Below are 15,001 nucleotides of genomic sequence, written 5' to 3' on the forward strand. Positions count from 1 at the left end.
GGACATCTAATGATTAAGGTTGTGTGTCTGAATAAGCAAAGAATGGGAATCAAGAATCATGGTTTTTAATTCTGACTGCTGCTATATGGCTCTGTTATTCCTGGGAAGTCAATTAACTTAGAGTCCTCATTAGCAAATGGTGAATAAAAATATCTTCCCTGTTTGTTTCTTGAATGGTTGTGAAAACATCACACTGTATGCCCCGTCTATCCAGAACTCCAGCCACATGTGAGAATTTGCACCATTTTCAAAGTGTATGACATATGGTGGCACTGGTAGTTCTCAACATTAGAATGTCTTAGAGAGCTTTTTGCAAATACTGCTCTCCTACGAGGATGTGGAACAACTAGAGTTTACCAACGTTGCTTCAGAAAGCAGTTGGCAGCATCTATTAAAGTTGAACCAATATCTACCCTGAAATTCAGTAATTCCACTCCTATATTTCATACCCAAGAGGAATGTATGCTCATGTGCACCAAAAGACATCACAAAAAAATGTTTGTGTCATTTGTAATTACTCAACTGGAAATAACTCAAATGTCCATTAACAGAATAGAGAAATAGTGGCTGGGAAGTTGCTCAGTGGTGGAGGGTATGCTTGGCATGCTTTCCTGGACTCAATCATCAGCACCACAAAATAAAACAATAAATAAATAAATTGTGGTATATCCATGTAATGAACAGTATTGAAAATTTGCAAACTATGGCTACAATGCTGGAGATTCAGCCAACATAGCTGAATCTCACTGATACCATATTCAGTGAAAGAAACCTGACATAAAAGATTTTCATCAAAACACGAGATATCAAATCAGGAAAATCATAAACCCTAGGGTACTAGAACCCAGAACACAGATTACCTGTGGAGAAGAAGGAATGGGGTAGACATAGAGAAGTCAAAAGAAGGTTTCTTGGTTGCTGTCATTTTGTGTGTGTGTGTGTATGGGGGGGGGGGCGGATGGAGTTGGTCAGGCTCCCTTACCCAGATGTCTGGGAAGCAATGACTACAATGTTTTCTGTATCTGTAGGTCAGGAATAGCAGTGCGTGCACTCTCTCATGTAACTTGTGATATGTGCATGAGGCAGGCTTTCTTTCAATTTAGAATACGAATTGACTGGGACTAAATAAAGACATGTTGGATCTCCCTATGGCCCCACATATTTTCTTCAGGTTGCCCAAATTTTGAGTCAACCTGCCTGGGATAGAGATTGCAGAACAGTTGGCATAGAGGCAGGATACACAGCAGCCTGGTATGGTATGGAGGGGTGGCCAATCATGAGTATGTAGTATAAGATTGCGAGCCTCCCAGCCACCTGGGCTCCTCCCCAGGAATGGGCAGGGGTTGGTGGTACCCCCATGAATTTGGAAAAGGTGTGCCAAGTGGGAGAGGGTCTAGAAAAGCATAGTGCAGTGCTGGGGTCGTAGCTCAGTGGTACAGCGCTTGCATAGCATATGTGAGGCACTGGGTTCGATACTCAGCACCACATAAAATAAGAAAGAAATAAAGTAAAGGTATTGTGTCCATCTACAACCAAAAATATTTTTAAAAAAAAGAAAAGAAAAAAGAAAGCAAAGTACGGTGCCTGTGGGCTCCTGGGGCTGTGGGTGGGTGTTTCTTACAGCCCCTAGAGCAGAAACTGATGCTGCTTTATGAGAGACTGCCAAGGTGAGGGAGTTGCAAGATAAAGAAGAGGCCTTAGAATGCTTACTAGAGGAGGATCTCTGTACCTTGAAAGCACCCCTGTGTCTCACTGTAGTGCTGATGGAGTCAGAAGAGGCGGAGGAAGGGAATCAACACCCGCAAGCCCAACCAATGGTCATTCAGAAAATGCAACGACAGCAGCCATTGGCTCTCACAGGGCAGCTGGTAGGGCTGGCCCAGGACTGGAGTTCACCATGTTCCACTATGTTCAAGTGGAGTTGGTGGACTTGGGAAAGTGGTTTAGACAGAGGCCAGGAGAACCCCTGGTCACTTTGTTGTTATGCCTGTGCGATTTAGGGGTGGATAACATTATGTGTAGTGCTTTAAAAAATGGTGAGGTTAGCATCCCTTCTTACAGCAGAGGTTGCAAAATAGTCAATGCCATGGAGGAATTTAAAGGGGCCAAGAGACCCCAGGGCTGCCAAGAGCTCTTAGGGGCCAAGAGACCCCATGTGCTACATGTTATTGACCCTGCATAACCTTGTGAATTAGATGTGCACATAACCTAAGAAGGGTTTTGGCTGGACCCTTTGGCAGCAGCATAAGTGGCTGCAGAGGCTTCTGGTCACAGTCCTGGAAGGGTGCAAAAGTATCCAATAGAGAAGCAGTTTGCAGCTGTGTATGCAACTCTAATGGCCTAGGAGGCCATTGAAGGCACTGCTGAAATATTGGTGTGCACCAATCATCCTGTGGTGAGATGGGTACGGGATTAGGCAATTGCCCCAAGAATAGGTGTGGGCCAGATGCCTACCCTAGCAAAGTGGGGGGTGTATTTGGAACATGGGAGTGCTTTGTCCATTAGTCCCTTGTCCCAGGCTGGGATGGGACAGAGCAGCCATGTAGATAAGGAACCAGTGGACAAAGAGTTATGTACCATGTGGATGGTAGTGCTACAGGAGCCAGAGCCCTTGACCATCTGCATGGACAACTGGGCTGTCTTTAAGGGGTTAACCTTGTGGATTACCACGTGGTAGGTAGATAATTGGAATGGTAGGGCATTGGTGTCTGTGGAGGCCAGACCAACTTCTAGGAAGGGGTGGGCACCGCATCTGTGGACAATCGTGTGAGCTCTTAATGAGCATCCCCAATGAGGGGGACCAGCTCCTGGGGAGGCTTTGCTGCACTGCACAGCAGTCCCAATACAACAAAGGACATTATACTTACGCCTGGGTTCAGGCAGCAAGGGAATGTTCTCTTGCCCACTCTCACTGGATTCAATCAGGAGAAGCTGTAGCTTGAACATGGCTCTGGACAATAAAGTACATCCCCAATGGGTGGTTCTATTTGTCCATGGGGGATAAGTTTGGAATGCGATCTCCTTGTGACACCATGGGTAACCTGGGAATGGCCCCCCTGGGTACACATTTCCTGGCCAGGTCCTACAGATGGGACACAGATCTTCAAGGGCACTTTTGTAATTTCCTTTTAGTGAATTTTGAGTTCCCTGGTGCGGTACACACAGAGCCTGATAAGAGACAGGCTCAAGCTGAATGAGTGTGGTACCACTGCTCAGGGAAACCACCACAGGCAGTAACTGTGCTTTGCCCGAGACTCAAACCTGGCACGCATCTCCCAGATGGATGGGACTTGCCTTTTTAAACCTGTAACTGCCTCATCTTTTTGCCCCTAGGTGTGTGTGGGCCAATGTGCTGGTCAATCCACTATTGCCGATCCATCTGCATGTTGGGTATGCACTCAGCTGTGGCTGAGTGTTGCAAATGGCCTACACGATGAATTGATCCAGCAATAACCTCTAACTGGACTTTGTTGCAAACATGAAATATGGTTGACCCTCAATGAAGCTATAATGTGAGCCAGGTGCTGCAAATCCTAGCCATTGAAACTCTACTAAAAGTAGAGTGTTTAACAGGAGACCCCTATAAGAATGGTGGGCTACCCTGACTACCCCATGGTGTATTAGTGATTTGCTGTTGTACCACATATTGTCTTTACAAAAGTGCCCTTGAAGATCTGTATCCCATTTCCTGGCCAGGAAATTTGCAGGTTGTGCATGGTGTCACAAGGAGATCTTGTTGTTGTGGATTTTGGGTGCAGGGCTGTGTCCTCCTCACCAAGGGACCTTTGCAGAAGACATCTTTCACGTAGATTGTATGGGGAGGAACCCTGAAGGGGTGAAACATAAGGAAAATGGAGTTGGTCAGCTCACCAGGATACCTGGGAAGCAGTGACTGAGATGTTTTCTGTAGGTCAGGAACAACAGTGTATCTTATGTAGCCTGTGGTACGCTTGGCACCCTACTGACTTAGCATATAAACTAACCTGGACTTTCTGCTGTGTGAATTGTCCACCCATTGAATTAAGCATGTCAGAGATCTCTATGGCCCTATGTATTTTCTTCAGGATTGCCCAAAACTCAATCTGCCTGGGATAGAGCGGTTGCAGAGAATGTGTTTACCTCAATGATTGTTATACAGATATTTTAAAAATATGCATTTTGTGATAATTCACTGGGCTCTGCACACAATTTATTCACTTTTTCAGGTTATGTATTCACTTCAATTAAAAACAAAACTGCTGCCTAGATTCCAGTCCAGACCAATCCCTGGGGCAGGGCTCCTAGCCTGGGCATTGTCAGGAGGACAGCTGGGACTGAGAATACTGCACTCTACCTGTGGGTACCTTTCCCTCCAGGAGGGGGGCTCTAGGGCTGTGTGGATGGACACTGCTGGATGTGCCTCAAGGTGCTGGGGGAGCAGGGCTGTATTTTGGAGAGAAGAAGGCTCAAGAACCCTGTGGCCAATGCCCAGGGGCAGGAATGTCCCAGGTGTTCACACTTTTTTTTTTTTTTTAACAATTTTTGTTGCCAATTTTATTGAGGTACAATTAACATACAGTAAGATTTGCCAGTTTTTTTGTGTGTGTATGTGGTGCTGGAGATTGAACCCAGAGGCCTTGTGCATGCAAGGCAAACACTCTACCAACTGAGCTAAATCCCCTGCCTGTGTTCACACTTTTGAGTGTGAGGACAAGTTTCTTTCCTGGGAACACCAATCAAAGACTTATCACTGGAGTCCCCAGCCTGTAACAACCTCTTTTTAAGGAGCAATTCCTGAGATTAATTTCAAGCTCACTTATCAAAATGGTTACAGCAGCGTTTAGTAATTTTTATTTGCCTTGCCCCGTGTGAATGTTTTCTTTGTGTGTTTTACCGTAGTGGCCTAATTGTTGTGTTTGGTATTGGGGATTGAACACCCTGAGCCACATCCCCAGCTCTTTTTAATTTTCATTTTGAGACAGGGACTCACGAAGTTGCTCAGGGCTTTGAGAAATTTCTGAGAGTGGCCTCGAACTTGAGATCCTCCTGCCTCAGGCTCTAGAGTTGCTGGGATTACTGGTGTGTGCCACCATGCCTGGCAGTTGTTGTTATTTTAATTCTTTACTGTCTTCCTTTTAACATATGACTCTTTAGTTCACACACTGCACAACTACATCCCATGGCTGTGCCGTCATCTGATAGGTAGTGTGGGCTGGTTTTCTAACTTTTGTTTCTCATGTGAGAGATGAGCAAATTCTGAGTACATGCCACTCTTAATCTTTGCTTAACCCACTTGGGAAAAGGGGTATAAACACCAAGAACCTTTTGTATTTCTCAATCACTGTTCTGATTTCATAAACAGAAAACACTTATGGGCCAAGCTATGTAGCTTGATAGAGATACTATACTTTCAACACTTCTTCAGAGACTTGACCCAAATAATGTCTCTAGAATTTAACCTCAATAGTATTTTAACAGGACTGTAGCCTCTTTAAGTTGATTTTAATAGGTCTAGTTTTCTGAAAGCTATTTTAATTACATAATATTTAATATTATCAAAAGAATGCCTTAGTCATTCTATTTTATTTTATTTATTTTTCTTGCTCAAAACAAAATTTATTGTATAAGTTAGGCATGGTGGTATGTGCCTATAATCCTAAGAACTCAGGAGGCTGATGCAGGAGGATCAGTTACAAGTTGGAGATGAGCCTGGGCAACTTAGCGAGACCCTGTCTCAAAGTAAAAAATAAAAAGGACCTGGGATATGGCTCAGTGGTTGAGTGTCTCTGCGTTCAATTCCTGGTAATACATAAACAAATAAAGTGGTAAAGAACCCCTGAGTTCAATCCTCTGTTATGCTCGAATTCGGGACCCCCAAAAGACCACCAGAGACCAAGATGGATGTAAACAGCAAAGAGGTGTTTATTGAGAGCTAGCTCGGTCCTCCGCGCGCACACACACAGCAACAGGTGACGCTAAGAGGCCCAGAGCTCAGGGTTTGCAGCAGTTTATACATTCTTTGGAGAAGGCAGGGACCCCCACATACATCATAGCATCTCTTAGAAAATCATCACACACCGGGGGAAAATCAAATAACAACTCTAAAACATGATTAGTATATCAAGTGGCAGGAAAGAATCTGGAAAGAATTATTGGTTAGTTCAAGGGGTTGCCGCACTTAAAATTGATTGGTTTAAATCGTGAGGATGTCGCAAGGGGGGTACATGCCAAACTGCAGGGCTTCTAGTTTAGATACTGGTCACCCCACCTAGGTGGGGGCCATCTGGAATTTCAGATATGTGGTTATCTTGGCCTATCTTTGGTGATCACCATCTTCGGCTTTTCCGAGAACTGTTTCCACAGAGCTTTTCTGTAGTATTTTCCTGACTTTAGGACTACAGTAGGTCAGAGGTTAAGTTTAAGAGCAAAATGAGGTCCCAAGCAGAATGAGATTACTTAGGTCTTTCACCTCAATATAATAAAAAAAAGTTATTGTATACTTGAATATTGTATAAATATTTTTCTAGGTGCCAAAGATGTTCTTCATATAACTATTATAATTTCTGAAAGGAAATATGTATACTTATGTATCTACTGTATTGGGAAAAAGTTGTTTTGTGGTTATTATTGCATTATTAATGTTTTCAGTTTTGTTTTGTTTTTTTCCTCCATGGGGTGAGGGAGTGGGGAGGTAATACAAAGTAAAAAATATGAAACACAGGCTTCCTTCTCTACATTGCAGTTAAGATCTTAATGGCAAAGCAACTACCACCAGGGGCCAGAGATGTCTGCATGAGTGGGAATTCATTAGAAATGCAAATTCTCAGGCCACCCCTGATGCTGGCTTAGACACTCTAGGGGTGGGCCCATTGATCTGCTTTAACCAGACTTCCACGTGATTCTGATTCATACTGACATTTGAAAACCACTACTCTAAAGAATAGCAAGAAACTAATTTGGCCAATAATACTTGAGAGATCCAATCTGGGAATAGGTGTTTTGTATTGTTAAAAAAAAAAAATCTTTCCTCCAGATTCATCTTGCCCCAAGGCAAACATATTAGGATTTCTCAACCCAATCTGGTGAGCTTTTAAAAATGCCTGTGCCTGTGTGTCTCCCCAGACCATATTAATCACACCCGCTGTGGATAGGTCTCAGGCATCCAGGTGCTTCTGATATGCGCCAGGGCTGATAAATTCTGTTCTATATTCAGGTACTTTTTGTGGTTGAGACAGATAAAGTTAACACCTGCCCTCACATTCTTTCAGATGTTTCCTACAGGCTCTGTGAAGCAGAACTCTGGCCTCTGGCGACTACTTGTCCAGATCTAAAGGTGTTTCCTGCAAGACAATTTGGCCCTGCATGCAGGTACCTCTGTAGACCACAGCAGTGCACCAAAAATGTGACACTCCCTCATGGCACGCACACAGGGCTGGCTACTTAGCTACACTTCAAACACAAACTCTGATGCCCAGGGCAGATGCCACGTAAGATAAGTAAGATAACGTGTGTTAAATTTGCAGATCAGGGCATGGAGAAAGTATCAAAAATGTCAGCTATGGAATTGAGGCTGTAGCTCAGTGGCAGAGCACTTGCCTAGCACTTGTGAGGCACTGGGTTCAATCCTTAGCACTGCAGAGAAATAAACAAAATAAAAGCATGCTCTTCATCTACAACTATATATATTTTTTTAAGTTAGCTATGCTTATCTTCATTATCTAATGCATATGGATCTCTTTTTATTTAAGTTCACAAAATACTTCTTCAGAAGATGCCTCTTGGTGATTTCATCATGAATTCCCTCCTCCCCACCCTGCAACTTTCATGCAAAGCCCACGGGGGACCACTTACATATATTCTTGAGGGATGTTCTAAGCCAGTGGTTCTTAAAATGTGGTTGGTGGGCAGGGAAGGGTGGTTGGCAGCAAGAGTGTCACCTGGGATCTTCTTAGATGTGAACTCTTGAGCCCCAACTATATGAAGCAGGACTCTATGAAGAACTCCAGAGGCGCAGCCCAACCATCCATGATTTCACAAGGCCTCCTCATAAGTCAGATGCATGCTCTGGTTAGAGAACCAATGCTCGAAGTCTTAGTCTCTCAAGCTTGTGAACAATGCAGAAGCTCAGCCCCACCCCCCCCACACACTCCAGCTAAATTAGAGTCCCCAGGTCATATAAGTGCACATCAGAGTTCAAAAAGCATGGCTTTAAAGTCTTGGTAATGATCAATCAGAGCACCTGAAATGCATTATTAGATGGTGGCATCCCAGCTTCTCACAGCAATGCCACCACAGATGATAATTTCAGTGTAAGAAACAGACACATGAAAGACCTTTCTGTACCTGTGGAAAATAATTTTAACTATTGGGAGCTATTTGGGAGGCTGAGACAGGAGGATCACAATTTTGAGGCCAGCCTGCACAGCTTAGTAAGATCCTGTCTCAAAATTAAAAATAAAAAGGGCTGGGGTAGAGCAGAAGTACATTGCCTCTTTGCTCTACCATTGCCAGCCCTGTGTGCGTGCTATGAGGGAGTGTCACATTTTTGGTGCGCTGCTGTGGTCTACAGAGGTATCTGCATGTAGGCCCAAATTGTCTTGCAGGAAAGCACAGCGGTAGAGCAAAGAAGCAATTGTACTGCTGTTCATCATCCCTTTGGAGAAAGATATACCCTGTGAATTTTCTTAGAGTTTAAAGCAAACGCATGTGTCTGATTTTTTTGTTCTTAGGAAAAGTGAAGTTTCCAAACTCATTACACCTAAGTTGCTGGGACACTTAGATTTTAGCTCAATTCTAAAAAATATCCTGGTTTAGGTTCTGTCCTATAGCTCTCCCTTCTTCTATGTGTTTTCTTAAAATTTGTTCTAATTAGTTATACATGACAGTAGAATTCACTTTGACCCATCATACATAAATGGAGTATAATTTCTCATTCTTCTGGTTATACATGATGTAAAATCACGCCAGTCGTGTAGTCATATACATACATAGGGTAATAATGTCTGATTCATTCTGTTATTCTTCTTACCTCCATACCCTCTCCCCACCCTTCATTCCCCTCTACCTAATCCAAAGTAACCCTATTCTTCCCTAGTTCCCACCCCTCTCCTCCTTAATTGTGAATTAATGTCAGAGAAAACATTCAGCCTTTGGTTTATTGGGATTGGCTTATTTTGCTTAGCATGATCTTTTCATTCTTGTTTTAACAATCTATTGTAGCTGCATTTTTAAAATTATAAGTAGTCTCAACTATTGTGGGAGAATATAAGGGATTGCAGGAAAGGAAAGCTATCTTCTCACCCATTTCTACGTTCATGGTAGACACCTATACAGCAAAAGACAGATGAATGAGATTGCACAGATTCATTTAATGTAAGTTTTACCAGACACAGAAGCCTTTATAAGGAAATGAACACCTGAGGAAACAGTTAAATTTTATGCCAGGCTTGATGAAGAATGGACAGTCCTAGAGAAATGTAATTGGATAAAGGGAATATAATCCAGTAGTTATAGACTGAGGAAGCTTGTTCAAATTTTTCCCTGTGTCTCCAGAGACAAGGATGCTCCACTCCTTTGGATGTAGGGAGGATACCCCACAGATGAGGGTCTTATGGCCTGTCTGTTTCTGCCATTTCCCCAAATTCTTTCCATTTAGATTATTCGATTTGCCAAGATGCCATGTGTCAGGGTAAATGTTCTGAAACCCATGAGAGCTACTGAGAAGTAAGTACACGTGCTATGACTCAGAATATTTCTGCACATATAAAGCATAGCAATCCCAAGGGCCCCCATTTGAATGCCCTATGCTCCCTAAAGGTTTTCTAGTGGTTCCCCTAACAGCCGTGGTTCATAGGACCTCAGATGACACTGCTTGTGATCTGTCATTCCATATCACACTTGGCCCTGTTCTTAGTGAGTTAATGTTTGTGAAGTGTGCAGAATAGTGTAGGAACATGGTACACACTCAAACTATTATTATTATAATTATCATCCTCATGGTTTATATGTAGGTGATGTCATTCTTCTTCTAGCCTTTTGGGGATGAGGAAAGGACCTTATTGGCTGTTGGCTCGCCTCGGGGGCCTTGTTTCTGTCTGCCCACAACAGGACCCGCCATATAACATCAATGAGAGTTAATATCAGAGTGCTCTGGAAAAGAAAATATGACTTATGGCCATTAATGGAACCACTGGGTCTCAACTGATCCTATCCTAAAAGAGAAGCTATTGTACCCATAAGGGTGACATATCCCTTAGCCTCAGTCCAGAAGGCATCAGAAAAAAAGGAAGTGAAGGATAAATGTCACCAAAGTTCTCAGTGAAACTGAGTTCAGAAGAAACTCTGACCAAAACCAAAATGGAACCAACTGAAAATGTTAATGGTCATTTTTAGTAAGTCACAAGAATTTGAAGAAAGGCTATTTTAATAGATAGAACAATTTCATTTTCCATATAGCCTGGGAAATTAAGATGAGATGGTTTCTTTTACATAGTCTCAGAAAGTGGTATGGTTTCATCTAAAAGACTTGTGAGAAAAAGAAAGAGGGACAGTATCTCAAGCAGTTGTTGACAAGAGAAACTCACATTGGGTTGGCTATTGATTTGTGGGGTTATTCAACATGGTATTCTTGGAGGGTAAGCTCAGGTAAGGGAAGAAAACTGAGCAAAGAATCAGGTTCACATGAGGCGCAGAAAATAGGATTAAGGGGAAACTACTGAAGCCCGAGGGTTACACTTAGACTCTAAGCCCCAGCCTCTTTCAAATTCTTAAGAGGGACACTGGCAATTTTGTGCTTACAATTTTGTGTTAGTGTTTCATAAGAGGGCTTCCCAAGTTGCCTAAGTTTCCACAAAGCTGGAGCCGTTCCTGATGACATGCTGTCCACCTGGGAAGCTCCTGCTTTCAGATTTCCCTTTCTGCAGTCCTTTGGCTCTGCTTTGCCAGAAGGGCTGATGTAACAACTGCGGGATTTGAGAATGAGGAAGGTCTTTGCTGAGTTGCTGGGAGGAGAGATCGTCACATAATGATAAAATGTGGAGACTAGTATGATTTTGTCAAGGCTTATCATGGTCCTTCTAGGGTAGTGATTTTCAACTAAGGGCAATTTTACCCTCAGAGGATATTTGGTAATATCAAGAGGTTGTTTTTTTTTTTGTGTGTGTGTGTGTGTGTGGGGGGGTGGGGCGCGGGGTACCAGGGATTGAACCCAAGGGGCACTTAACCACTGAGCCATATCCCCAGCACTTTTTATTTTTTTTAATTTAGAGACAGAATCTAACTAAGTTGCTTAGGGCCTTGCTAAGTTGCTAAGACAAGCCTTGAATTTGTGATCCTCCTGCTTCAGCCTCCCAAGCAGCTGGGATTGCAGGTATGTGCCACCACATCTGGTCAAGAGACATTTTTGATAGTCATAACTAGATGAAGGCAATAAGGGCTGCTGCTGGCATCTAGTAGGTAGAGGTCAGGGGTGTAGCTAAACCCTCCACACTCCACAGGACAGACCCTTACAGGAAAAAATTATAAGGCCTCCAATGTCTAAGCACTGAGGCTGGGAAAGCCTGTTCTAGCTCACTCTTTTGCTGTATGTCAACTGACAACTCAGGCTTTGAAATGAAATATCAGCAAACAGCATAAGATGACTGCTCAAAGGAATTGCAGTTGGGTCTTCCTTACAAACCATTGTTTGTCATGTATCTGGCTCTTCCTTGATTAGTGACACCCTCTCCCCCACCCCACCCTACACACTGCAAGGCTGGAAGGGCCACGGCTCTAACTAAAACAAAAATGAAAACCTGACTGGCACTGAAACAGGGAATCTTAGAATCTCAGACACTGGAGTGCTGCTTGGTGGAGCCCACCCACCCACAAATCAGCTTCTCTAAAACTAAAGCAATCAGCCATCTCCCTCAACTGTGTGAACGCCCATGCAATGTCGGTGGAAATGGGGGTCCCACTTCCAGACTGCTAGGATCCCCGCTCCAGGCTGCTGAGTCCTACTAAGGTCTTAGAGTTAACAATGCACTGCCCCAAATTCCTGCCCTCTGACCTTAGCGGGTCCTTTTCTACCTCGTGGCCTTTCTGCTAGGCACCTCCTGATTATCTCAGTCATAATCCCATGGTGGCTCACTTCCCCCAAGCCTTTAAAATTTTTTTATTTTTATTTTTTGTAGTTGTGGATGGACAGCATGCCTTTATTTTATTATTTATTATGTGGTGCTGAGGATCCAACCCAGTGCCTCCCATGTGCTAGGTAAGCAAGTGCTCTACCACAGAGTACCACCCAGCCCCCACCCCCAAGCTTTTAAATCATTCTCTTCCTATTTCTCTTGCCTCCTGTTTCCTGAGTCGTCGTCATCATCATCATCATCATCATCATCATCATCGCTATTATCATTTATGCAGCAGCCACAAGCACTACGTTGGTACCATAAATATGCGTCACCTGCAAGGGGAGTACCAATAATGGTGTTTTGCAGATGATGAAACCTGGGCTTAAACAAGGCAGCTCAAACTTTCTGTAAATCACAGCATGGGCATTTTGTCCCAGAATTGCCCGTGTCCAGTAGGAGCTTGCTACACGTCTCTCCTCTCCCTGGAAATCTCTTTTGTCCTGGAGGAAGAGAAGTTTCTTTCCACCTAAAGCTGATTTCTCCATCTTGACCTTATTTTCCTCCTGTCTCCTGCTGCACTCACTGCAAGAACACCTCCCTCCTACCACCACCACCATATATCTCAGCCTGTCTTCCCCACTGGCTCCTTCCTATGAATGTATTCCCTCCACCCTGCTTTACCAACACTCTTCTGCCTCATCTGCTTCTTTCCTTTCACTGCTAACTTGCCAAAAGAGTGTCTCTGCTTGGTTACCTCTTCCGTTCTCTCCTTCACCCTTGGTCTGCCTAGTCATCTACTCCATGAACGTGGTCTGGTTTTCCACCCTAACTGTGCTGTTGAGTGGAATTTGTCTGTGTGCTCTTGGGTACCCCCTGCTCCCTCTGGATAGATACCATGTCTACCTCCCCCTGTGCCTGGGACAGTGTCCTGAAGAGTATGAATAATGGTGTTGATCCACATTCAGAATAAGGCAAAAACCAGACAAACACTTTCCAGCAGGCCAGGGAGATGGCTGAACCAGGGCTCCCAGGGAAATTCCTTTGGGTTGGAGCTCTCTTTAGCAGAATGACGACACACTATTGGCATATTTAGAGCAGTGATTACCAAATGGAAATACCCTATTTCACCAGGGACTGAGATACGAAGTCACTGGCTTCATATCTAAATGTCATTTACCTCTTCACTGTAACCAAAGCTCTGAGAAACAGAAACACATGACTACATGCTAGGGGATTCAATTCCTGTTTTTCCTTCCTGTTTGTCCTCTGCTAAAATTAAAAAAGAAATACTAAAAAGAAACTTCCTGCTACAGTACTATTACATCTGTGGAGATAAAGCTAAATGAAACAAGTAGTCTTTGAGCTACTGACATTAAACACCATCAATTCTTAAAAGACAAGTAAATAACACCTGAACCCTAAATCTATGTTTGAAGGCCAAAAAAAAAAAAAAAAAAAAATCCCTTCTGTGGGTAATTCTGTTCTCATACCCTCTGTGCTGAAATGGCTGTAAGTTTCTACAAGTTGGAACCAATAAACTTATGCCTAACTTGCATCCTTCTATATATCCACTGATTCATTCCTTAATTCAACAATATTTATCAAAATGTGTGCTTGGTCCTTGGACAAGATAGACACGGCGCCTGTGTAGTGGCGTCCCCTCCTCCACAAAAACATCTTAACTGTGCTTCTCCAGAAATCTTCACCATGGCTGATTTTAGGATTCTTAGCAAAAGAGTCTCTGCAAAATAGTTCAATGTAATTAAACTTCCTATTTTTGTGTTGCCCTATTTTACTTGCCACTAGCCTGGAAGAAATTGGCACCCCAGGTGCTAGACACCCCCTTACTTGTTGTTCACAAATATATATCCAGCATAGTAGTTTGTAGAAATGTGTAAACAAGGCTTCTGGTTGAGCTGGAGTGTCACAGAGATGTCTACATTTCTAAGATAAGAAAAGTTACCAACTGGGCTCCATGGTAACAGCTGGCAGAGGGAGGAAAGAAAGGGGAGAAGAAGCTCTCTCTTTCTCAGGTGTTGTCCTTGAAGGGTTAACTTGTCCAGAACAGTGAAAGAAAAAGCTGCTTTTATGTGAACTTCTGCACACTGTGAACTTCTGAGCCCCTCCCCTTACATGCTGGGTATAAAATTCTGAAACTCCCTGAACTCAGGGTTCAGGGGATCAATTGATTACAGCAAAAGCTGTGCCCTCTGAACATGACTGCAGCCAAATAAAACTGTTTCCTGCTGTCTTCGGTGCCTTGCCTCATTTGTCCCTAAAAAACCTGTCCTCCGGATGTATGGTCCACCTGAAACTCAACATGATAGGAGCTGGATAAAAGAAATGTAGGGTGTGGTAGAAATATTTGTATAGACCCTTACCCCAGACTTGGGGGAAGATGTCAGTCAAGGACTGAAAAAAATATCACCTAAAGTAAAACCTGGCATGTGGGTGAAGAAGGGAGGATCACGGTGGGGGAGGGGTCATCCAGGAGAAAACCACATTTTAGATACAGAGATAGGAGAGATTTTTAAAGCACTTACAAGTTCATTCTCACTGGATCAGAAAATAGAAGAGGAGAAGACTGGAGAAAGATTTCCATCATAGGGAATATTTTAAGTGCATAAAGTGGGTGCCATTATTGTTGTTGATGATTGTTGTTTTGCAGTACTGGAGATTGAGCCCAGTGCCCTGGGTATGCTAGGAAAGTGCTCTACTACTGAGCTATCTCCTCAGCCTCTAATGGGTGCCTTTATTAGCCCCATTTTTTGGAGGTGGGAGCTGGGCACTGAGAACTTCATGCCCATGTAACGGATTCCATCTCTACCCAGCGTCTATGCCTGACGCAATACTGCCCCCCATCCTGCCTTTGAGATAATTTTTAAATCTCTGTCCCAACAATCAAGTTGGGA

Source organism: Marmota monax, unplaced genomic scaffold, assembly GCF_021218885.2.
Source record: "Marmota monax isolate L192 unplaced genomic scaffold, Marmota_monax_Labrador192_F-V1.1 WCK01_AAM20220418_F8-fsc00015, whole genome shotgun sequence".
Classification (NCBI taxonomy): Eukaryota; Metazoa; Chordata; class Mammalia; order Rodentia; family Sciuridae; genus Marmota; species Marmota monax.